This window comes from Typopeltis vanoorti, chromosome 22 (assembly GCF_054136105.1).
Source record: "Typopeltis vanoorti isolate ZY-2024b chromosome 22, IOZ_Tvanoo_1.0, whole genome shotgun sequence".
Lineage (NCBI taxonomy): Eukaryota > Metazoa > Arthropoda > Arachnida > Uropygi > Thelyphonidae > Typopeltis > Typopeltis vanoorti.
Window position 1 is genome coordinate 68,904,639 of NC_143570.1, and position 25,941 is coordinate 68,930,579.

Below are 25,941 nucleotides of genomic sequence, written 5' to 3' on the forward strand. Positions count from 1 at the left end.
TAGATGGGCACATCGGATGAAAGCATTTGAATTTAAAAACATGAAAAAGCTTTTATACTGAAGGTAAAGAGCGCCTTGCTTTCTCATCAGATCTTTCGATTACAGCTCATTGTGTTCCTCATGCGTTTTTTTTTTTCTTTTGGTTTGAATTAATTTTTATGTTTAACGCATTCGAGTAGAGAAATAATGCTTAGCGGTAATATAAATGCAATTGTGGTGTCTAAAATGAGATGTCATTATTTACATTCTTCTTTGTGTTTACGAAAACTTCCATAAACACAAAGAATTTTCTTAGATGGTCTTAAATACTGCAGTGTGCTATTAGCAACAATTCAGAGAGAAAATGTTCATAAACTTTTGATTTTCTCTTCTCTTCTATCATAAACACTCCTGCCGTTAGAAGTTACTGTGCGATAACTAAGACGGAGTTTTTTATCGGACCACAAAGAAAGGGTATATAATTATCTGCAAATGATTATAGCGAGTGAAAATACAAATGATGTAAACTGTTTTAAAAAAATACAAGTTATAAGAAAAACAAACGTAAAAAGAAAAGAAATCAGACGCTATTTTATATCAGTAATGAAGAACAGATGGCAAGGATGCATTGATATAACACTGATAAATTCACCCACCACTCTTGTTATGATATCAGAAACCTAGAAATGAATTTTGTATTATATTATATTCTCGATTAGAACTTATATATTCTATTATAATTTAATAATTTTGAGGATTGAATTTCTCCTTTATATATTATTTATAAAATCAATTAATACGGAACATTTGTAAGGATACATGGCTGTGCCAAATGGATATAGTTATTAAAGCAGTAAATCAAAATTTACACGCTTATTGTAAATCATATCAAGAAGTACGTCTATGCGACTACATATCTCGCTGCAGCACAAAACCGCATACTTTTAAGGATGCAAAAATCACAGTTCAATCCTTTTGGGGATTAGAGTCCACGTTTGTAAAAGTTTCAGCAACAACTCATAGATAGGGAGAACTGGGTTTTTCGCGTATATAATAAGGAAGTTTCTTCTGCCATTACTCTAAGTTTACTACAGCTAGTGTAGTATACAGCGTATTCTGTGCATGTTTACTTCTTTGTCATTTGGTGAAATACCGTGCCATTTGCAATTAGATTTCACATGAGCAAAGATTAGCAATTTTGAATTATGTAAATTAAAACCAAAGTTCTTTCCAATCTTTGAAAATCCAGATACATGAGTAATAACACTCTGCCACACGGTGTTTTTGTTCTCTATTAAATAATAGCCACTCGAATATTATGGGCTGAACGTATTGAATCACATAACTTTACAAGACTTCCGAAGTAACGAGTTCTTTCTTTCATCTTGGTTGGGATTTCACACCCAAAGTAATGAAAAGAAGCGCAAGTGATAATATATAAGTATTTAACACTTCTAAAGGAATCCTCATAACAAAAGCATGCAGAACTTGTTTCATCGCCTTTGATGTTTCAATGCGACGTGATAGTAAATTAAAGAAACGAGACATTCATTGAAGACCGAGACTACGTGAGAACCAATTGAGCGAGTTTGTGTTACTCTATTTCTTGATGAAAGAGACTCAGTGTCTTAAAAAATGTACTGACCATGTCTCTAATCAATTTTGAACAAGTTTCAGACTTAAAAATTCACCAAAAGAAAACAATAATGAGAATAATTTAAAAGTTTTAATGTTATTAGATAATTACATAAATAAATCAAGCGGATATTTGATCCAGCATTATTTCAAAGCATGTAGAAACTATGAAAGTTTCATAGAAAGAGTTGACCTGAGAGCTTATGGGAATCTACTCGCTAACATTCAAGAGCTGCGAGCAACTCGTGGCGAGTGTATTCCTATAAGCTCTCTGGTCAACTATTTCTACGAATCTTTCATAGTTTTTATATTCGGCTTTGAAATAATGTTGGATTTAATATCCATTTGATTTATATAATTTTGCATCAGCGAACTGAAGCCTTTTGGCTGTTTATTTTAGTAAATGTTATTAGATAATTTTTATTGCGGATTGCATTGAACATCTGGAAATAAATTAGCATCACCTAAATTCATTTAAGAAAATATAATTTAATTTGATAGCCAATATAATTAAGTATATTCATTTTATTATTTTTTCATATTTATTCAATCAATCTTTCTTTTAATTTACATGTAATGGCTATACTTATTGTACTTTTGTTGTGAATTCAAGGTTCATTAACTCATTACCATTTATCTCTAACCTTTCATTTTGACTTGACTTTTGACTTTCTTATGTGTTCAAGTGATTCAACATTTCAAACAGCACAGCACTGGTATTTGTTTCTCCATTTATTAATATCATCGCTCATATTTATCCACAGAAATTTTAAACATACTGCGCATTACTACCATCGTGAATTGTGGTTGGGATTATCCGGAAACCCTGCTTCACTTTTAAAGGAAGTGAAAATCTCATGAATATTTCCATCCGAAGATGAACTAGCATATTTCAGATTGAACTGAAAGTAGTGGTGTTCTTCTCGCGAAACTGACAGTCCAACTTGTAAAGTATACGTGAAATTTAAGTTAAGGTTATTATCATTTCTGTTAACAAAATTTTATTTTACACTTAACGCTTTCATTCTAATCTAAATAATTATTCAGTTTTTTCCTTAACTTAATTAATTGCTCGCTATTCCGTGTAGGTAATTATAAAAACCGCTAGAATTCTCATTTGGATGTCTATTTTCGGATAATTTAGTGAAGCGCGTTTCGATCGGATAGTTAAGCCAATTTGAGTAGCGCGAACTACTTACAATTTCGGTTGAATATTCATAAGGCTGCAACAACATGATCAGCTCTCCTTAACGGCATACTGACATTGTCGCATTGTACTCTTAAGATGGGAAGTACGTCCTCATTAAAGGAGTTTCTGTAAATGAATTAATTTCGGAGACACTGGAAACGAATCAGTTAGTTTTATCTCCGTACATCAGTTCTCGCATATAGGAACAATGTGAATAATGGTTCAACAGCTACCTAATACCGGTATAATAACATTATTTTAATGTTTAACAAATCAATTTCCGTATTCTAGAAAGTTTATTTCTTTGCAATAATTTGCAGTCTTTTCTCAATTAAACAGTATGAAAGAAGTGTTCATTTGACTAAGTATAAGAAGTTTCAGATCATTAAAATAAGTTAAATGTAACGAGAAAATTAAACTGATAACATTTTTAGACTTATAAATTTAATAGGTATTTTACAATTAAACCTCCTCACTTTGTTCTTCGAATTGGGAAATATACTCAGAAAGGTGTAGTGAGTTATAAGAAATTGGAGGTGAGTTAGCCGATCTAATACGGAGATAGCATGGTTTTTCTCCCGGAAACTCGGGTTTTTTCATTTCGCGTACAGACAAATCGGCCTTCAGAACACACGCAATTTAGATAAAAATACTGTTGTTGGTGGTGATGATGGGCGATAGATGGCGTTGATGGTGGTAGCATCGCAATAGGTTTAAGTAGTAGTGGAGAGGGTGAGGTGTATTTAACGAAGTAGAGAGGGTATTTTACTTCGTTTTGAGTCCTTGGACTCCCTCGAGGGATCAAAAAAACTAGAGATATTTCTAAAATTTGTCTCGTCTTATTCAACGTTCCAGTTTTTTTAATGGACTCAGGATAGAATAGCGGTACAGAAGAATCTGGCAATTCACTCACTAAAACCAAATGCTTCGGTTGGACCTATGGGAAGGAGATAATTGTTTATCTGCTCAATGGTACTGCAAGACAATAAGTGTCACTTCGTGTGTGCTTTTTAAACTGGATTTGTTTCACGCAGATTTTGTTTATTTGAGGGAAGGAAAATACTTCCACATGCGAGAGACGAACAATCTGCTCTAAAGTCCATGTACAAGTTTTGGACTGAGGTAAATGAATTGTGACACATCCAACTTCTAACTGAATAATTTGAGAATCAATGTAGTATTTAAGTGTATTAAATCCAACCTAAAGAAACAGGTAATTATTAAGAAATATGATGATCCGCGTTATAATTATGACTTTTATCACAAATCTAAATATTAATATGAATAGGCGCAGAAATCAGTTGAAAATTATTTCATAATTGACAACATTTAGACCAATTAGACGCATTTAGACTAATCTGATTGTAGTGATTGCAATACAATTATTTAATACCAACATCTTTAAGTATATACGTGTGCAAACTATCTAGATATATATTTATAAATAAGATAATCTCAGTTCCTACTAGAATGCTGAAATGCATTAAACAAAATATCTTATCCGTATCTGTAATCTGATGAGTGGGCAAAGGCTGTAGAGGATTAACAATATGGTTGTATTTGAATGTGCAAATCGGATTCACAATGGTTGCGTTGTTCTATATTATCTGAAGTAACGTTGTTCTATATTATCTGAAGTAACGTTGTTCTGTTTGTTGTGCCTTGTCTACAGCAGAGAAATTCGATTTCAGCAACAGCCTCGACCAAAACTCTACAGTGTGATGCAGTCTTAACACCTCGTTTGCTGAGAAATAGTAATATTAAAGGAGTCTGAACAAAAGAAGTGTAAAATGCTTATCGGTTCAAAGCCTAGAAGCATTTTCGAGTTATGCACGCAGTAACACAAGGCTCGGAGGATGTTGTCATTTGCATTTTAAAGACGGATATGGGAGATTTTCTGCCGCAATGGGTGTGAACAGCATTGGCCCTGTGAGAACTATTTCTAGCCTTACAACGCATTTTTAGCCTCATATGCGTATGCAAAGTGCATACCACACAACGCTTTCTTTGCGTTTCATTCTACACATACCTTGAAGGCATTCGCTGGGTTGCGGTTTTTCTGCAAGCGTCACGTTCTCTACAAATACAATACACAGCGGACTTTATAATCGCCTTGTATATCATTCTTTTGACGTGTACTTTCGCTTCGTATGGGTTTTTCCTCGAAGTATTGCGAGCTAGCTATTTACTGCGACTTCAACGTGATCTCTATTATTCGCCTTTCTGACTGTGAAAAGAGTCGCGAGTTCTTTCATAATTCATCTTCTAATTGCCAAGTCCTGAGGTGTGTTTATTTTATTGCAGTGCACAGTTTCACTGTCAACTGCAATACGTTGGGGAAAGAAAATCACTTTCCCCAACGTATCCATTATTTATTTATATGTTTTATGTATTTAAATATATATATATATATATATATATATACACACACACATACATACACACACACACACATACATAAGTTAATTTCTAGCTTAACTGATATTTAATATGCATTATTTTTTTTTTACTTCACTCACATTAAAGCAACACTGATATCCTTAATTATTATTATTATTTTGAAATAGATTCACTTCTGGGCAACCGCACATGTGACATTATTTGAATATGTAACCCAACCTAACCTACTGAAGAGATGAAAAAGCGATTTTTAACCGAAACACATTAATATCACTATGAACAAATTCCTCATATGTATCATCAAGGCGTATATAGGATATTATACTAGTACTAGATGATAAAGTTTACATCATCTTGCAATACCTCTCCTACGGCACTTTTAATTGCATCAATCCACCTAGATATTTGTATTACCCAGGGGAAGACCAGGGAAAGAAAAATCTAACGACCAGCCTAGAATAAACCTGATTTGCTAACCTTTCCTATTAGGTTTAAGTTATTATATTCGTGCTCGCACATTCTTGAATGCTAACAACGGCTGGTTGCTTCCTAAAACCTTGATTCTATTGATGCTATCTGTTCATCGCTTAATTTTTCTCGAAACGTTCATATCTCAGGTCTTTGATCAACTGTTTTATTAATAGTTTTTTATGCCTATTCTGTTGTCTATTTCCATATTTAGTTTACCACCTTCCCTAAAGACTGTGCTTTATAACTGAATAAAAAAAATCTTGTAGAGTTTATCCATTCAGGAGAAAAATATATTGTAAAAGAAATCAGAAATACTAAAAATAGTATGCAAACTGACTGAAGATAAGAGTTTTCTAGATGTCTGGATTAATTACTTTGAAAACTGTTAATTGAAACAAGATGTGGGTGTTTGGTGGTAAAAAGATATTCAAGAGGAATGACTAAGAGAGCATATTGATGTTTTAGGTAGAAACAGACATGAAAAACAAGAAGTGCAGCTGCAGTAGTAGATATTCGACTGTAATACACATATACAGAAGTATTAAGTTTTGCAGTGACTAAACTAGATCATTCAGAAGGCATGGGTAGAAGTTCGAATCCAGGATAACCGGAGTAGATGTCTGCAAGTACTCAAATATTATCAGGGAAATTAAAAACAGAATGTGAAAAACGCAGAGGAATTTCCATTCTGATGTTCCCGTTAAGATTTATGCAAGCACACTTAAGAGTGGCAAAGAAAAGAGAAAAGTGCAAGTCGGAATAGAAAAAACTGGTTTCAAGACAGTATAGGTTTATCAGATCCGATTTTATCTTTAAGACAAAGAGATGATAAATTACAGAATTATTACCTAGATCTCTATTTAATTTTATATATCTGGAAAAGGCGTATAACAAGGTATCAAAAGAAAAGCAATTCAAAACATTACGGTTATTGATTAAAGGGGACATTACATAGATTATATAGAGCAATGCAGAGTCGATGTTTAAGTTGCAAATCAGCAGTTGGAATAAGTAGATCCTGGAAGATTAATGTAAAATTAATTAATGTAAGATTAATGTAAAATTCAGTCATCAGGAATTCGACCCTCTGACCATGCGTATTGAATTATGCAGTACCTACACTATACATATGGGGATTTTATAACTCCATATTTGAGTATTTCTGGTGGAATGTTATGTACTTCAGATACCGTTTCACATTTCTGATGGTGGCTTTTCTAACTGAAGTATAATGATATGGTCTCCTGATTGCATTCCACTTTGATATTTTCTGCCACCGTTTTGTAACTTCTTGCTTCAATTAATCTCACAAAGTAATTAATCCAGCCATCTAGAGTATGTATGTCTTCAGTTTTTTCTATCATTTTTATCATCAACTCTGATTTCTTTTTCAGTATTGTTTCCTCCATTTCTAAACTTTTCAAGAATTTCCAGAATATTTTGTTCTCTTCCTGATATTTGACTTCCATTTGATTACCAAAATCTTTTTTACAAATAAATAAATCAAATACCTTTAATGCCTTTAATTCCCTTATAGGGAGTAGGCGAGCTCGTTTATCCCTATCTAACTTTTGGAGACTGAGGGGACAGTACAATCGCTTTTCTTTAGTACTTTATACATTATTTCGCTCTCTTACATGTTTATCTGTATTCTCTCACAGGGTATGCTGAATCACTTTCTAGCAACTTTCGATAAGCTTTCTTCTTTTCGAAGACCGCCTCGTTAACTTCCTGATCCAGCATTGAATCTGAAAGGAATCAACTAAACTGAGAAAATAAAATTCCCGAAAAAGACGGCGAATTTATTATGTTAGGGAATATGAGAAAAAATGTATACGACATAGAATGGATAGACTTCCAAAATCATTGTATAGCTATAAAAGAAAGGGGAAAATGAATTTGAAGAGAAGACCAATAAAGCGGAACCTGGAACATTTTAGGCCAATTGATATACCGTTTCAAAAGCAATTCAAAATATTATTATTGGTTTAAAGGGGACATTAGATAGATCTGATGTAATTACATTACATAATTTCCGTATAGATCTGATGCAACATAGTCCCAAAACTGTATCATTTAGAGAAATAACATATTGTAACATACTCTAGCAGATGTAGCACAAAGGTTTTTCACATCCTGGGAACGCTTCCCACTATTATCTATCATCCAGATGTTTAAATAATAATATTTAAACATCTGGATATAAAGAAAAAAATATTTTTTATAGAAAGTGATCGCGTTTAATTTTGTCTTTGTGTTAACATTTTAACGTTTCAAACTAAATTAGGCTCTGAATGATCTAGCTGAAGTAATGTATTTTGATATCAGATCTAAGCCAACCTTATTTCCATTTTCTTAGTTGCATACAATGCAGTTAAATATTTTGAAACATTCAACTGCATCGCTTACTCGCGATGTATGTAATTCAGTGTTTTAAAGCATTCTCCTGATGGCCGCAATCAGCGGAACTATTTACGAAAGGCGACATCGCATGCTTTTTTCGTGAATGACCTTAGCCATTCATTCTATAAATCACTCGATTAAAAGACTCAGCTTTGAAACAGATATTCTTGCTTTCTCGACCTCCCCTCTTTCTAAGGCTGTTTATCACTGAATTTATTTTAGAAATGTATTGTAATCGCTTTTCTGCTGAATAAAATAGCTTAAATATCGTTTGAGCTTTCCGTTCCTTATAAAATGATATTTTTCGGAATCTTTAAATTTTGGTCACGTAAACCAAAGAATATTTATGCAAATTTTCGTTTTTTTCTTTTGAGAAAGTAAAATGCATCTGAAATGTTTAAAACAGATTTATTTTCATTTATTCTGGTTTAAAACATCTTTAATTTCAGGTCTTTGATTTATATAAATTACATTAAGGAGATGAATTTCTAAAGGTGACTGATTTTTAAAATTCTCTTTCTTGTAAGAGAAAGTAAACGTTGATATTTGCATTTTCCGGAATCTAAACTGAAGATTTTAATGAAAATGTTTCTCGAAAAGTGCTTGGCTTCCTCTGTAGAGCCTGAAGTAAATTCAGAAACTTCATTTATTGAGGATTAAATATTCCATGAAGCGTTATAGGAAAATTGGATATTCGAATTTCTCAGCAAATAAACTACTTAAGTTCAGCGAAGTTTCAGTTTTATACTAGGACTTCCAAAAGACGAAATACTGGAGATTAAGATGCAGCATTAGGAATACTTTATGCCATTTTCGAAGAACGTAAGAAACGACACTGCAAATGCAATGCCCTACGTTATTCCATGAAACAGACTGTCACTAGGCGCCAGGTTACGGATGGCTGCCTGCCTTTGGCGTTCAGATATAAGCTGAATGTGTGGAATATTCTAATATTTCTAGGTGATTATGGGCTAGCGTTACGTATCACTCTCATTTTCTGCATATCTGCTTCATGTGATCGTCTTAGTTGTAATCTAGAATTTTGGCAATCAAGTTTGATATGATATCTGCACGTGCTTCGAAGGGGAAGTGGTGACGTTCTATCAAACATCTCTAGAACGTAATAACCTCCTAACGTCTTCTCGAATGTATTTTTAAAAGATATTTTGCTATTTTCTTAAATATACAAAACGCTGACATGCAATATGCAATAAAAGAGTATAAGAAGATGGCAATGTCATAAATTTTACTTATAAATGTGTTTGAATGTAACGTTTATTCTTCTTTTTGATTAACTACGGCAGTGAAAATATATGTAAAATTACTAATAATTTATAATATAAAATTACGAAATTATTAGCAAATAAGTAAACAGGTTTATCATGTCAACACTATTCATAAACCAGTCGACAACTACCAAATTCATTTAATATACGCTGTTGTAATGAAAATATTTAGCTTCAAGCATGTCGGAAATTGGCATTAAGGGAAAATTTTCTCTTAACTCTAAAGACCAGCTAAACTGAATGTCTTGATCAAAATAAGTTTTCTTATTACCATTGATATTGAAAAATTACAAATATGAATAGATTTCTGTTACAGCTACTGAGATATACTGCTGGATACAGGAAGAACTTCGTGTGTGTGTGTGTGTGTGTGTGTGTGTGTGTGTGTGTGTGTGCGTGTCATTGTTTCAATGCATTTCAACAAGTTATTCATATTTCTCTTAAAAAAAAAGAAAGAAAGAAAGAAAGAAAGAAATTGATGAAATCTCAGCATAGCATTTCTGTATAAATTGTATGAAATTAGGCAATATAATCCAGACATGAAAGATATTGTAGCTCCGTTTTATTTTCGTTTAAACGCTGAGAGCTAACAATTGACTATTCTGTTTCTAGCGGATCATTTGTCAGCACAAGCAGATCGTCGGCTTTCTAAATTTGGAATTCTTCTGATGGTTAATCAAGGGATACTTGTATACAGTACTTAGCTGAATCAAATATAAACTTTCTTGGGATCAGCAGATTTGAAAACTATCCTATTAATAAATATGGTTGCATTAAGCTTTCTAAGATTTAGGAAACTAATTCTTAAGCCTTCCGCCCAAAGCATAAGAACAGACAGCACCCACAGAGGGTGTCCCCTCTTAGGATTTTAGTCTAACGTTTTTCGACTTATTGTTTGATTTTTTTTTGTGTTACGCTTTTACAGTTTTAAGATTGGATCCTTGTGACTAAGACGAAATACAGGCTCCATTAAATTAGTGTTTAGCCGTTTCTCTATGCCTTGCTCATTCCATTAGACGAGTTTAAACTCGTCTAGCATATAAGCCTAAATATTTGACTGTTAATTCTACACAGAGTAGGTACAGAACGCAAAGCTAAACAATAGATTGAATTTGAAACTTCGTTTATCCAAGGAATTTAACCTGCGAGCCTTCTTAAAGAGATGTCGAGACATTGGAATCATACCCATTTGTGTTAAATCTAAATTTCACTCATCTAAGGCTATTCGTATCAACAGACGTGCTAGCTTTACATTGCTTCGAGGACAGATGGTCACTACCCGTAGTAATTTATCTGCTATTAACGCAACCCTGAGATCTCTCAAATCTGAACTGTCTAATCTGAAAAATCTGCCTGCAAGGAATTTCATAGAAATTAAGGATAAAGATATAAAATGTATGACAGCCTTCATAAAGCTGAGAAATAGATCTAAGAAGTTAGCCTCTTATATCGTGAACCTTTCATCAAAAAGACTCACCGAAACAGCAGTTAGCGTCCTTAGCCTCAGGGGCACAACTTTGCAGTAGTGCCTCGTCAACTTCCATCCTTAGACTTCATGTTGCATATAAAAGGCGGCATCCCCGATTTGCTTCCTACTACTGCCAACAACTTCAGGCACCACATAGCTAAAATTCTAACGGAGGCGTTGTCGCCTAAAAAAATCTCTTAGACAGCTCCATATTCTCCGTAAATTACGCAAAGACAAACGAGTAATTATAACTAGAGTCAACAAGAGTGACGTTACTGTGGACATCGGTGCTAGTGATTTATAATCGGAAAACGAATGTATTGCTCTGAGACTTTCCTATTTATAAACCGCCGTATAATGATTCTCGCCAGTTCTCTGAGGTAAACAGTAAAATGTCTCTACATAGCCTCCTGAAATAGTTAAAAAAGAATTAAACCGTTCAGTTCAAATTCTCCTGCATATACGGATTGTCCAAAATTAATAAAGTCAATTATCCTCTCAGTCCCATAGTATATGCTACTGACTACTCCCCCCCTGTTTTAAGTTAGCCAAAGAGTTAGCTAAATCTTTAACCCCCAATTATTAATCATACTCATACATGATGAGCTTCGATGTCTGCCCTTTATTTACCAATATTCTCCTTTCTGACACTTTACTGATAAATGCTTTCACTCCTGATCTATACTGGCTACTTCTCTTGGAATGATACCATATATAAACAGATAGTGCAGAGCCGTAGGTTCTGCCTTCTAGCCAAATTTTATATGGAACATTATAGAAAAAAATCTCCTTTACACTGCCATTTTGACACCTTCTATCTAGCTAAGAAATATTGAAAGTATGTTCTCTATTTGGCAACATGGCCCAGAACTACTCCTTCCTCTTCCACCTCAACAGCTAGCACCCTATCCATGCGATTCTGCACATTAGAGAACTGGGCGGAAGGCTTTCTGTTGACGGTCTTTTGTTAGCTCAGAATAATGTCCGTTTCCTAAGCCAAATATAAGTCTGGTTGCCCGAATGATTAGCTCATTATTTCTGCACAAAACAGGCTGTCCATCGAATCTCATGATGGTAATGCTTTATGAAATTGACACACCGTCTAAATCTCTTCAGGCGGTGGATGAATTTCATTGTCCTGGGTGAGACCATCTTCCTGATTAATGGAAGAAACTCCATTAATCAGGAAGATTAATGGAAGACCATCTTCCTGATTAAAAAGTTCTTTGTTGAGTGTTGAACTTCTTACATGGAATATCTACAATATACTTTTCAGATTTTCAAACATTTTGTCCACTACGAAATTAATTATGCATATTCACGACACCATTTCTGGGTGGTATTCACTTATATTTATATATGTGAATCATCATCAGATCAATATATTTCATATTTATATATGTGGTATTCACATATAGAAATATAACTTGTACCGTAGTTGTGATATTTGTTAAATACTTGCCAGAGACGCGCAATAAGTAGCGCACGTTCATTACACCTTTCATCACTTCAGTTTGTTTTGTTTCAAATATTAGAAATAAAACAGATTTTCCCAATTCAATTTAAAGCTTGCAACTTGCATTCTGTGTTGATTCACTTCAGATCAATATATTTCATAATAACTTTCAATACCATATTTTCGTAATATCTAAGTTTAAAAAAAGGCGATAACAGATTTTACTTTTCAAAGTTGAAAAGTTCCATTGGACAAATTGGCTGCAAACGTCCAAAGGAGTAAGTACAGAAATATTCTATTTTGTAAATATCGTAACATAACCGTTTGCAAGAATGCCTTTGCAATTCTTTAAAGAGCATAGAAGATTTTTACGTCCTGAGACAATCATTCAAATTTCTATATGTATTAGAAAGTTTCGGTTTGATGTTTAAAGATTTGGCTAACGGTTGCAGGATTATATGGCTCTTAGTTTACCCTCTGTTCTAGATGTACTCTAAATAGCATTAGTTAGTTTGTATAAGATTTACATAAATTTATGTAGAAGGTATCAAGTGTAGCAACATTTTTAAAGGAAATATATATTTAGGCGTTACCCCCCCCCCAATAAGCAAAAGTAAAGGACAGAAACGTTAATCCTTAGGAACTACGGCATTATCGGTGCGGAACGAAGTCGATGGATGAAAAACTAGTGCAAGACATTTTCTCAGCAATATTAGTGAGTAAGATAAAGAATGGATATTTCATGGAAAACTGGCGGGTTATTTAAAAGTAAGTCACTGTCAGATGAGTTAACAATTAGAAAAACGATTCTGGAATAATAACGTCAGAAAGTTTTTTTTTCTAAGTTTTACCTAAATTTCCTTTAAGTAGCTTATAAGCTACTTAAATGAAGTTTAAATGTTATTAGGTAATCACTATGAAAGAACAACAGATGTGCACCGGTCTATGGCTTGTATTTAAGCATTGCTGAAACTGAGGAGGAGCCAAAATTATTATCTACTGAATACTAATGAGTTGGTACTAAGGTTTTTATTCTTTGATTATTGTCTATAATTATGATCTCGTATTAATTCGGAAAATAATACATGTGACATAACTGCACTGAATCTCGGTAGTAGTACGAACACTTTTTTTTTTTTTGGAAATTGCCTTTATTTCTACAGTTTCTACATTTAAAAAAGTATTTCTTTTAATAGTTTCAAACTGTAAAGTGATTTTTCTGTATCACTGATACTCGCAACTTCTTGTACCATCTGGACAACGTCATGTAAAGATTCTTCTTACTATGCGTCCGTTTCGAAAAAACATGACACCGGAAGACGACATGAGAAAACAATTTTCATTCACGAAACAATATCTGAACCGGAAACTCATTCTGGAGCAACTTCTATTCATTCACTGAAGTTTGACAAACATTTAAGCATCGAATGTGTGAATTCAATGATCTCTAGAATATCAGAGATTTTTGAACATCTAGAAAGGAATCAGGCAGAAAAAATGCACAGATATGACAATATGTAGAATTCTTTGCAATTCAAGAAAATAAAGAATATTTTGCAGTGCTGTAATTGTTCCTGGTGAGGCTGTTATTAAAATTACATCCGAAGAAACCCTGTTACCGTCGTATGAGACTATCTCTTTAAATTGCTTGTGTAGGCACACTCCGAGCTTTAACAAAACTATTTTAAATATATATAAAAAAAATCCAGATGTTTTAAGTAAAAAACAAAAATATTGAAGTAAAACTAATTTTGAAGATCGTGTTTCTAGAGCATCAACTCATAACTTCAATTTCAATAACGTCTTCAATTTCTGTTTCTTTAAAATATTTCGTTTAATATATGGGGACCAGCTATGATTTGTTCTATTATTTACAAGGTAACCAAAATATTCCAGTTCTATATATTATACTTATTTATATCCCGATAGTCTCGAGATAGAGCAAAACATTCGGTTTTTCATATTTAATTTCAAATAACAACTCGATTTGAAAATTTAGTTCACCATCTTAATAATTTGGATGGATACTTTTGTGCTTGTCTCTAAATTGTTTATGAGTAGAGTTTTCCACTACATTAAAAATGAAGAGCAGTTTTTTCTTAAGACTGGCTAAAATAACGAGACTTTTAAGAAAGAGGGAGATATATTTTAAGAAAATATTCCTATCCTCTTAGGAAATATTTTACTAATGCATGTATGTACAAACGCTGTCAGATTTATTCCCATCCTCTCTTTTGTAAACAACATTTTTATAGAAATACATGTCCTACAGAACCTGATACCCACCTTCCATCAGGATAAATACTACGGAAAACAGCTTAGTCAATTGTGATATTTCGGAAAGCATTTTACTCATAGCACAAAAGAAGTAATGCACGGACTGTCACAGGATATCATAAAAGTTTACGTTTCTAGCTCCCGGTGGCAGTTTATTAAGAAATTACTAAGAATATACTTGAAAAAGTATATTCTTTGAAGGAAATACAGGATTCGCGGCTTTACTGATGTCTTATTATTGCTGCAATAATTCTGTAGAAAAATTGGAGAAATGATTTAGATATTAGCTCGCACAACTGTACTGCAGCAGAATAACTCATTGGAGATGCATTTTATAGAGTATGAAACAAAAATAAATAAATAAATACCAAGAGTATCTCTAGTCCTTAAAGGAAGTTCGTTACTTTTAACGTCAGCGGCTACTTTCAGTGACGAATTGGAATATATATTGGCAGTGATTCCATTACAAATTGGAAAAAAAAATATAAACATAAATATCTGTGTGTGTATACACGAGGGTTGTTTGAAAAGTTTGGTAAATTTCCAATGGACGGCGTCATATTTCGTTCATTCATACCAGTGTCAGCACATATCATCTTTTTCATGACCCTGACAAAATTTTAGCCACGTGTGACCTGTAGTTCTCGTTTGGCAAACATTTAAAATTACCGTGTTCGCATTTTTCATAAAAACGGAAAAAAACGAGTTTTGTGCTGTGAAAAAATGCTTTTATTTGAAGAAGTGGACCGCCGCGCAGATCAAAGACGAGTTAGATGTAGTATTCAGCTTACAGTAGATGATTTTAACGATTTGGCATACTGACTCTTATAAATTCATTAATAATACAGACAATTTTAAGCTATATTGATCACTTATTGAATAAGTAACTAACATTTTCATATGCGATAGAAGAAAGCGTCATTACAGGAAGTTCTATTATGTAATCTAGTGAGATACATTACCGGTTTTGTTTATAAAAATAAATACCGTTACATTAGACGTTTCTAGACATTAAGTTAGTTAAACCTTTAATTTAATCTTAGTTTAATTTTAAGCCTTTAAACTTAAGTTATAGGGATATCAATAAATACTGTAAGCTGAATCCTTACGCTTTAAGTCTTTGTTTTCTACTACGTTGTTAATAGTAACATTACTTGTACACACACTTCTTTCTCTTCAGTTTCATATAATACTGTAAGACGAAAAAAGATGACTGAAATAAGATGATACTAGAAGCGATCTAGGAAATTTAAATAAGTTCAACATATTTAAAGCTCCATTGTTATCTAATTGATAGTGTGAACGTTCATGAATAATACTTTGAACTAGCAACAGGTCGAACTTATTTTGGTTTTGTTACTTTAATCCTTAGAGGCAATCATAGAAAGGTTATTAGATTAGATAATGCCCATCTTTCACAGAACAGAAATGCTGAATGTTTAGAGCAAATAATTATCAGAACTGGGCCATATTTTTGTGGAATTTTGGCAATCAGGAGGACATATACTTATCTCCTCTCTAGAGAAAGAAAATGATAAGCTTGTAAAATAACAGCATTGTTATTTTTCTTGGACAGCTTTTCCTCTGCTTTATTTCCTATGCTAGGCGCGTCTAAAGTAAAACACTCACCACCAAATACTTTCATTCAGACACTTCGTCTGTGGAGAACTGTTTAGGAAGGAGACGTGAAAGTGTCAGGTTGTAATCACAGAAGAATTAAAACTAAATTACCTACAGAATTTCTTAATTTTTTTTTTTCAGTTTCGAGTCTTTATTGTAAGAATCCGATGTGCATTAACCGTTGATTACGAAATTAACCCGAAATATCTGTTTTATTTTTAAGTTATAATTTAATAACAAATACGTTTAAGTTTAATATTTGAAATAAGCCGATATCTTAAAATGTGGCGCTGAAACTTAAAAACGTAATACGTTACGATAATATAAATAACATCAATTTAGTGATAGGTCCAAACTAACGATGAAAATCCACTACTGTTCTTCTGAGACAAATGATTCGTTGGTTCCATACATCACGCCAAAACAACTAAAACTATGAGGCGAGTGTGCTCTAAATGAGGGTATTCTCTGAGATTTGTGCGTTGTGTTGGGTGAAAGAACTGAGATTCCAGAAGCAAAGTCCTTCTTGCCGTCTTCCTGTGAGATCAGCGAACTCGCCATCACTTCGAAAGCCTTATTCATGTTTCTCTTGTACTATAACGAAATGAGTGATCTAGGTTTCTCATCCGAAAGGCATAATCGGTATTGACCGCCTTCAGTGCGGTCCGCATGTAGCAGGTACATTCGCTTGCTATTGATTTAAGAAAAAATTATATATTTTAAATTTGCGAAAGGAGATTTTTAGGCGTTTAAAATGATGCAGCATATTATTAACATAATTAATTTTACAAGTAATATTTTCTGATGACACGACTTTTTAAAGAATGGCGTTTTGTCCTTTATATTTTGTAAAATTTGCCTACAATCCATATCAAAATTTATTTTGAATAACACTAAATATTCAACTCTTGCAATGTCGAGTTCTCCAATTTCATTTCTCTAGCTATTGCTCATGATTGAAAACGTTCTTTCCACTACAGCAGAAGTTACAGAAAAAAAAAAGTCGCATCCAGTTACTTTTTATTGAACTTTCACACATAATATGCGTTGATGTTACAATTTTATATATTTCTATCCCTTTTTGAGAAGTCGAAGTATCGCGAAAGTCATCGATATAACTGCCAGAATGATCGACTTTTCGTTAGAGTATTTACTCTCGAACCGACAGGCTGCTGGTCCGAATCATGACTTGAGCATTGGCATTTTGCACGTGACTTTTGATCGTTATGATGGCTTTTATCGCCGGAGCGATACTACAGCTCTGCTTAAGAGGTGCTGGTGGTTTCAAATGCTCCTTGTATTCACTCTCATATCTGGTAAAATAACTTCTCATTTTATAACAAAGACACGCAAACATCTGTTACAAAACAACTTACTATGCAATATTTAACTGTTTCTTTTTTTTTTAATTGATGATCCACAGTTGAAAAAATAATAATAAAAAGAAACTTGGAAAATATTCATAAAGTTTATTTATTTTCTTATTCAAAAGTTTATCTCTAATGAAATTTAATAGAATAACATTTTCGGAAGTTATAACTCAGCGACGCACTTCCTTCCTTATCTCACATTACTTTGGTATAGCTTCGCAGTTTCACAAAGAATGCCACTATCTTCTTATCGCCTTAGAAAGAGGCGAGAGAACCTGATTCCCACTCAGCTACACACCAACAGTCGCTGCAAGACGCGCAAACTTATGAAATAAAAAGAGCGTTTTAATTTAACAGAACTAAATTTACGATAACCCTACTAGGTGATCATGCCATAAAATTTGCACAGTAAAATACAGCTAGAAAAGTTTATAGTAGGACTAAAGTATATTCCATCGTTAAAGTTATTATATAGATGAGACGTTTCGCATAATTATTCTTCTGCATAACGAAGGAGAAGATTATTAATAAGAGATATTTCATGAATATTTATAATATCTCTTCTAGATCACAAGCAATACTAGCATTTGTAATTCAACATCCTTTGCATGATACATAACTTCAATAAGTTTTGCTTTCTCTAAATTTTAACAATAAATTAACAGAAACATTTAGTTATTAATGATTCTTAAGTATCATTTCTTAGCAATGGTATATTTTCAAATATGAAACTAAGACTGTTGATGCATCTGAAATTTAAAAATAAAACTAAAAACTACTAAACGAAGAGACGAGTGTTTTATTTATTACAATAAAGATTAAGGAGCAGAAAAAGAAGCTCAAGATCGAATTTTTGCAACTGCAGTGGACATGAATTCTAGCAACGCTTAAAATTACGAAACAATGTTATTCTATGACATCTTGAGTAGAATCTTCACAGCACGATCTGTTTGACAGATCCGTTAAGAATGGAGTTACTTAAGCGTTGAAGTTAACTAAGTGAATGAAACCATTATTGAATTATTGATTTTTTTTAAACTTAGTTCAGCTTTGTTGCCAAAAGTAGCATTGTTTTTATGGAGTTCTTGTTCACATAAACAACCAAATACATTCCCATCGTTCTAAACAGATGGCAATCACGTGTGTGTGTGTGTGTGTGTGTGTGAAAAGCAATCATGCAGATGACTTCATTTTAGACTGTAATAATCATTCTTAAATAGGGATACTTGACAAGAAACTTTAAGTTTAGTTTTCTCATCAAATGTGTCATTTCAAGATTATGCTCAAATTACATCAGAAAAGTTATTTTTTGATTTTTCTGAAAAATTTTGGATTCGATGTTTCTTTGCTTTACCTTGAGATTTCTGCACACATAACATCCTAATCTCCTGATTAATCTCTGACGGTGATAAGATTAGCGAAGTTGAACTCATCGGAGGGTATTTCTACGGACACCACTAGAATGAAAACATATATTTCAGGGATGATAAATACAAGAATGCATTTGTAGAAACTAACAACAATGGTTTACTTCGTAATAATAAAAATAGTGGGTTAATTATGTTTTTTTTCTTGTTGTTTAAGTACGAAATGTGCAGAACTTTCTCCATAACAGGAAAAGCTATTTGAGCCATGATACAATACCATAGAAAAATGGTATTGTATCAGTGTTCTGTATTACTAATAATTAAACTATACTGAGAGCACAATCTGATCATTAGCTCTGGTAGCTATATTTCTCATACTACATGCGAAACGAAAGCATGTATACAAGCAATTTCGTTATGATCACATCGACCTTTGAGCAGCTTGGTTTGAATTTACTTAAGGAATCTACTTGTTCTTCGACCAGACGGAAATCATTACTGTAACAATCTTTGCAGAACTTTATTATTAAGATAGATAAAAAAAAGAAAACATTACTCTTGAGATGGGCCGACTCTCATTAGTACAATATCAAGACAAGGCAACATTTGTTAAGGGTTGGAGAAGCCTGGGAAAATTGCACTTGCTCAAAAGCACTAGTCATTATCTCCTGTAACCGTAAAAATATTTTTGTCTGAACTGCCTGATTACAGAAACCAGTTCTTCTTTGTCTTAAACCCTCTTGGTTTAGGCTACTTCGGTTTGCTTGACGTTACATTTGGCTGTTACTTCTTTCACGAAACATGAAACACGGTTTTCTATAAACGAATGCATTGGTAGCAACTGGCATCAAGTGTATCTCCGAACTGCACTGTAGCTAGCAGTGACTATTGTGTAAGTCATATGATTGGCATGAAAAATGACTATATAATATAATTTTAAACGAACTTCTACTGCTGTAGATCGAGTATGAGCATAAATATAAGTTACTGAAATTGCAAAGCAATGACTATTTTCCCTATAGGGGGACAGACTCATTTCTTCCAAACCGCTTATTAAAATGACTACGTGCAGACAATACCCACTAAATCAGTATCGAAATTCGCATTTAACCATCCGATTTCCATATAAGTTTGAGCCACCAGCTATTTATGCAGATTTAAAAACGCCTTTCAGAGCCATTGGAAATTTTCAAGATATATTCCAATGAGGGAGGTTGGCTGCTGTGTGATGCTTTTACTGCTCTTTCTGCGTTAAGGTCACTGGTACAACTTCTTTAAATACCTTAAATACTGTGCTCATGTAATCATATTGTAATCATGTAAGCAAATCATCCAAACCAGTCATTTCCTGAAATACGAATGTCTGAACTACGCGGATGTCTAATGACATCCGCGTAAATTCGGGGATAAAAGACGTCCCGGATTAAATTCGGGACGCCATATATTCTAGAATTAGAGAGAAAGCTGTTGAACCAATGAAAACAACCACTAAAAACTTTGGCTCCTCATATATCTAATGAAAACAATATTTAAAAATAAATAAACAATTAAACAAATACGATCCTCCGTAGCTCAGTCAGTATAGACGAATCCTGTGGGTTGGATATATTTGGGTTCGAATCCCTTTTAGAAACCCTGTTCCATTGATGAAACAAGGTATTTGTTCAAGCCTCCAATAAGCAAAGTTGTGTCGTACAGGGCTATACTCATATAAATAATAACGTTTGCTGTTCTATACATGATTAATACATATGTTAATTATGTACAAATATATTTATGTATTTCGGTTTAGGAATGTATATTTTGTCTTTCAGTAACATGAAATAAAAACAAAAATATTAATAAACGTAACATGTTTCATGATAATATTTTGCTTATATGCAATGTCGTATTCAATGTTTGACAAAAAAAATGCATGGGATATATTTGATATTTGTTTAAGGAAAAAAAAAGTCTTCGGTTCTATAAAATTATATATAATTAATTTGATAAAACATAATCAGAAATATAAACACGGAAAAAATTGAAAATTGAAAATCATATGCTTATAGTTTGTTCTTGAAACTTAAGCAGTTCGAGTGTAATATCTAAGGGAAAGATTGGCAGTATTGATTTACTTCATACATTTCAACATACTTTCCAAGAAAATAATAACACCAACATGTAACATGTAATTTTAAGGGAAAGGGATACAAATGTAATGAAACGCTGATGTTTCAAACGTAATACGATTAAATTGAAAATGATCGCATAATTTATCCTTAAGCTATATTCAGTAATGAAGGATATTGAGTTTTACTCAGACGACATTCATTTTTCTTACAAATGATGTGAATATAATGAGAACAGCTTTCAAAAGTTATATTTTTATCTATTTTTCAAATGTGTTCAGAAAGTAGTAATAATATAAATGGTTATAAATGTAGCGAACTTACTGGTGATGAATAGGACAAACAGCACATCAGTAATGGAAAGACCTGACATAGGCAAAAAATCAACTCACAAGAGTGTCGTATCAGCTATACGAAAAACACTTAAATGGTTGCGTACACATATTTCCAATAGTGCAGTATTTAAATATTTCCAGAAAGGATACATTTTAAGCATGCTGTCTCATCATCAAAATTTCTATCGTTATCAATGATGTGAAGCTGCAATACCGAAATTATTTTGGATGTTTTTCAGTTATCACAGGTCAAAATGATGATTTTGTTTCAAAAAAGATTTTACGGTTATAGTACACATGTTCGACTTAGACATTTCTTTTTATATACACATTGGAAATCACACAGCACGATTTTAATAAGAGAACCGCGCCTTCTTTTCTGAAATAATTTCTCCTTGTACCCACTAGATCGTCTACTTCTTAAGCTGCATCAGGCGTGTGAAAGATACATCAAATTAGTCCCATTGGGATTGCAGTGTCTTTATCACCAGCTACCAACTGTCGGATTTCAACTGGCTTACTCTCTAATAATTTCAGATCACTGGCTGAAGAGGAAGACGACACAGAGGCAAGAGGCAGATTCTGTGGTAAGTGTTACTGCAACTAATTTTCTTTTTGACAGTTAATAAACCTTAGAATCTCCAAGAATAATAATCATAATAGCAATATAAATAACTTCTGTCCATTATCAATAAATGGTTCACACAGGTAACAGTGACTAAACTAGCACTTTTCTCCATGTTTACAAACTAATTTCGAGCGATGAGATTATCATGGACTGATAAACATTTTCCAGCCATGTCAAACTTAGAAACAAATATGTACTTTATTAGGCAATAATTGGGAATATTTTGCTGTTTAAAAACATGCTTGAATTTTTCTAAAGTACAGACATTTTAACTGTCATAAATGTAATTAATTAAATAGTTAATGAATCGTTATTTTATTAAAGTTTTGAAATAACCAGTCAAATTGATGTGTAGTATAGTAAAGTGGTTTCATTAAATGGAGGCTTTATTAAATGAAAACTAATTTCGGAATGTTTAGTTGTTATAAACAAAATTAAAAGATAACTGAATTCAAATGCTGCTCAGATCTTATAAACAAAACAATTTGTATATAAGCGCAGTCTGTAGCAACAACACTCTTTGGTTAGAAAGAGTGGAGTTGTTCTGATCCCGACAGGAACGGATAACGGTTCCTGACGGGAATTATAAGGAACTATAAATTTATTTATTCAAAGGAAAGCGACGTTTCCAGTTCCATACTGGAGATATCGAAATTTTTCTATTGTTGAGAATCATATTTTTATTCCCCGAAATCAGGTTTATTCATCTCATAATATTAGCAGCTTTGGCATCATTAAATAATCCCTATCTGTTTACATATAATACTTAGGAAGTGTTATTTTCACATTAGTTATCCTTTGCCTGCTATATTCACCGAGGTCCAAAGCGTAACATACTATTAATAATAATTACTCCTGAATGCTCTGTGTATTCTTATATCTTCCATTCTATACTGATCGAGAAATGTTAAGTTACAGCTGATATGGTAAAAAAAAAGCCATGTTGGTAATATCGTCCAAATATTACCCTTTTGATTTCCATTTTCAAATGAGGAATTTAGAATAAAGGAAAGAAATTGTACGATTTTTCTCCTTTCTTGTCTAGCGTTGTCAGCATAATCTGCTTCGACTACTAAATATGGCATATTATAAATTGAAACTTAAAATATGCATATGGGAGTCTCACCACAATATATATGTTTTCTTGTATTGAAACTATAGGTACAGTATTTCATGTTCTGGTGTCAAAAAGTACTGTATGATCTAAGTGAATATCTAATTCACAGACACACATATCGGCCACCGAATTAGAAATTTTTTTTTAGAAATCAGGGATTTCCACATAGGCAGAGACTGCCAGTACCGATCCTCTTCAATTTCCTGCGCATACGTTCGCTGAGATATGGGTGAGGAACAGCCACATTAAATATTTCGGTTAATTACTGCTCAAAATAAGTTCCGTTTGTCCGTACAAACCTTCTCACACAACGACGATCTTGACAGATTGTCTTAGAGCCACAGTAACTGTGGTTCTAAGACATTTACGTCTCTTAGAAAAGAAATGCTAGTTATTTTTCCACTGATTAAACACCCCTGATATCTTACCCTTTGAGACACTAGTCAGCTCTGCCGTTTTCAAAAGCGTGTGTCCTTCTAGACAGGCACACACACAAATAAGCCCTTTATCGAACTCAGAATGATCCTTTGTTTTCCCATTGTGATCAACACTGTTACAATTACTGACTAGCAGCATTTTAAATAGTTGCCTAACACGTGGTGAAGTAACTGTTTTGCAAGCATATGTACGTAAATGATATTTATGAACATCTTCTCAATGATTTCTAATTCAGTGGCCGGTATGTATATTATCTGTGCATGTTCTGACTGTAACGTGTGCCTCTCCTTCTTTGCTTAAGTAACCATTTTTTAATGCAGTAAAAGTCGCAAAACAACACAATCTCTTTACAGATACCACTTATCAGTAACGAAAGTTGTAGCTTTGAAATAAAGTAAAATATAACTCTGCCGACAATTGTCTGAGGAACTCTGTATTAGCAGGAGATGTGTCATCTGCAATTTATAAATTGTGTTATCTCTTTAAATGCAATGAATAAAAATGTCGCTTTAGTGGTGTGGTTGCTTCTGAACTGAGTCGAGTCTTAATATTTACTCTTCGAGTTAACTTAAATTTAATTTAAAAAGGCTGTACATAAACGCTGAAATAATAAAGGATACACATTCTGATAAATTTTATATTCTGCTTATTTTGTTTGGCTTTCAATGCTAGCGAAGAGTTTCTCTTCTTCTTACTGATTTTTTCTTAAAAACTCTTCTTAAAGAAAAGTTTGATGAACTCATGATGAAACGCTTTTGAAATTTTTACCGAAAAAGGGCAAATGAAACGCTAATAATTACTGCCAATACAAACAAGTTAGAATCTGACAAACATGACAAAGTTTGAATTTTTAGCCTATGACGCGTAAATCACAATTCAGTTGGTTGTAAAATAAAAGAAAAGAAATGAACGTGAAGTGGATAACTAGGGCGAATAAAGAAAGCATACAGAATACATCAGATCATATTTGTTTTTTTGAATGGATACATAATTATCACATATACACTACCAAAGAAAAGCGTCCCTGACTGCGGAATATGCAGATTCTGTGAAGGAGATCAATGACTTGGCAGTCTTTTCGATCTTGTATATCGAACGATGAGTTTATGGAAATAGTGAACAGAAATTCAGGGAGGAATGATAGTCGGATATCATTGGCAGATAACATCTCTGCGGACTAATTTGTAGAAATTAATCGTTCCTAAGTCCATTGCCAGTATATATTGAAGGTGCATAGATGACACTAAGCTTCTGATATGACCAGAAGGTGCAATTCAAGAACTAATGCTTCGCCCGAGAAGGCTGATTAATCTTCTTCTTCTTGCCTACCTAAAAACACAAGCCTCCATGCCAACAGAGGTATTCAACCCCGCAGCTTGTTGGGTGGAAAGCGAATACGCTAACCACTAGTCGGCAGAGTAGGCTGTTCGGCTGACTAGTTGGTAGAACTTTTATCGCAAAGTTTGAGACCATCATCCTGTTAACCGAATACCTGCTGCAGCTTGCAAGAGTTCTATGATTGATATTTGGAGCATAATTTCTGGATCGTGTATTTCTTACCTTAATCCCAATTATGAAATGTTCTCTAAGTTTTCGTGAGTGGTATTCATATATAATATTAGATGATAAAGCGGAGCCCGAGTCATTTAACTAGCAAGGCATTTATTGCTAAGAAAGATAATGGGTTGCATGCTAATAATAACTAACTGCTTGTAGCTATGAGTACTTATCGTGAATCGACTTAATATAGCTCTTGTAATTGCTTTCCGACAAGTTTTTATTGAACCTCGTATATAATTAATCGGTATGGACATAGCATATTAATAAAAGCGCAATGAACAAAATCTCTATAAGAAAGAGTGACAAAATTAATCATGAATATGAATGCTTTGTGTATTACTGTAATTACTCTACACTTGTGTATTCATGTAAATATTCCAGAATCTATTTTAAAAGCTAAAAAATTCATAGATAAAATAATGAAAATAAACAAATACGAGTATACGGCGTGTGTATTCCTATTTGAAATTGGAAAATAGTCAGATGAATGAAGACAAATTGGAACATCAAGAAGAAAAATTGAGATAATTATGATAGAATAGAAAAGATAATACAGAATTAGGTGGAAGATATGCAGTAATAATTTACGCAAGAATGGAATTCCTCTGCCAAAGATAAAAGAGCTATAATTAACTGAATGAGTCACCTGTCATTTTGTGTTGAAAATATTGCCTCATCTAGAAATATAGAAGAGGTTTATGCTTCATAATGGTTTTATCATAATTTATCTTGGCAGAAATAAACGACATGCAGTCTTAAGGCTATACATGTTGTTTAGTTTCTCTTTTTCCGTAATAAATGTAGATATATTAATATTGAATTTCAATTTCA

At 33.1% G+C, this 25,941-nt stretch overlaps 1 long non-coding RNA gene across 1 annotated transcript in view; it reads right to left on the minus strand.

Moving 5' to 3' along the window:
* The window catches only part of LOC150094477 (uncharacterized), a 211,177-nt gene that overhangs the window by 16,830 nt on the left and 168,406 nt on the right, over positions 1-25,941 (minus strand). The window contains exon 3 of the long non-coding RNA XR_016550270.1: positions 18,909-19,011. This is a non-coding gene — a long non-coding RNA (uncharacterized LOC150094477). The remainder of the gene's footprint in view (positions 1-18,908; positions 19,012-25,941) is intronic.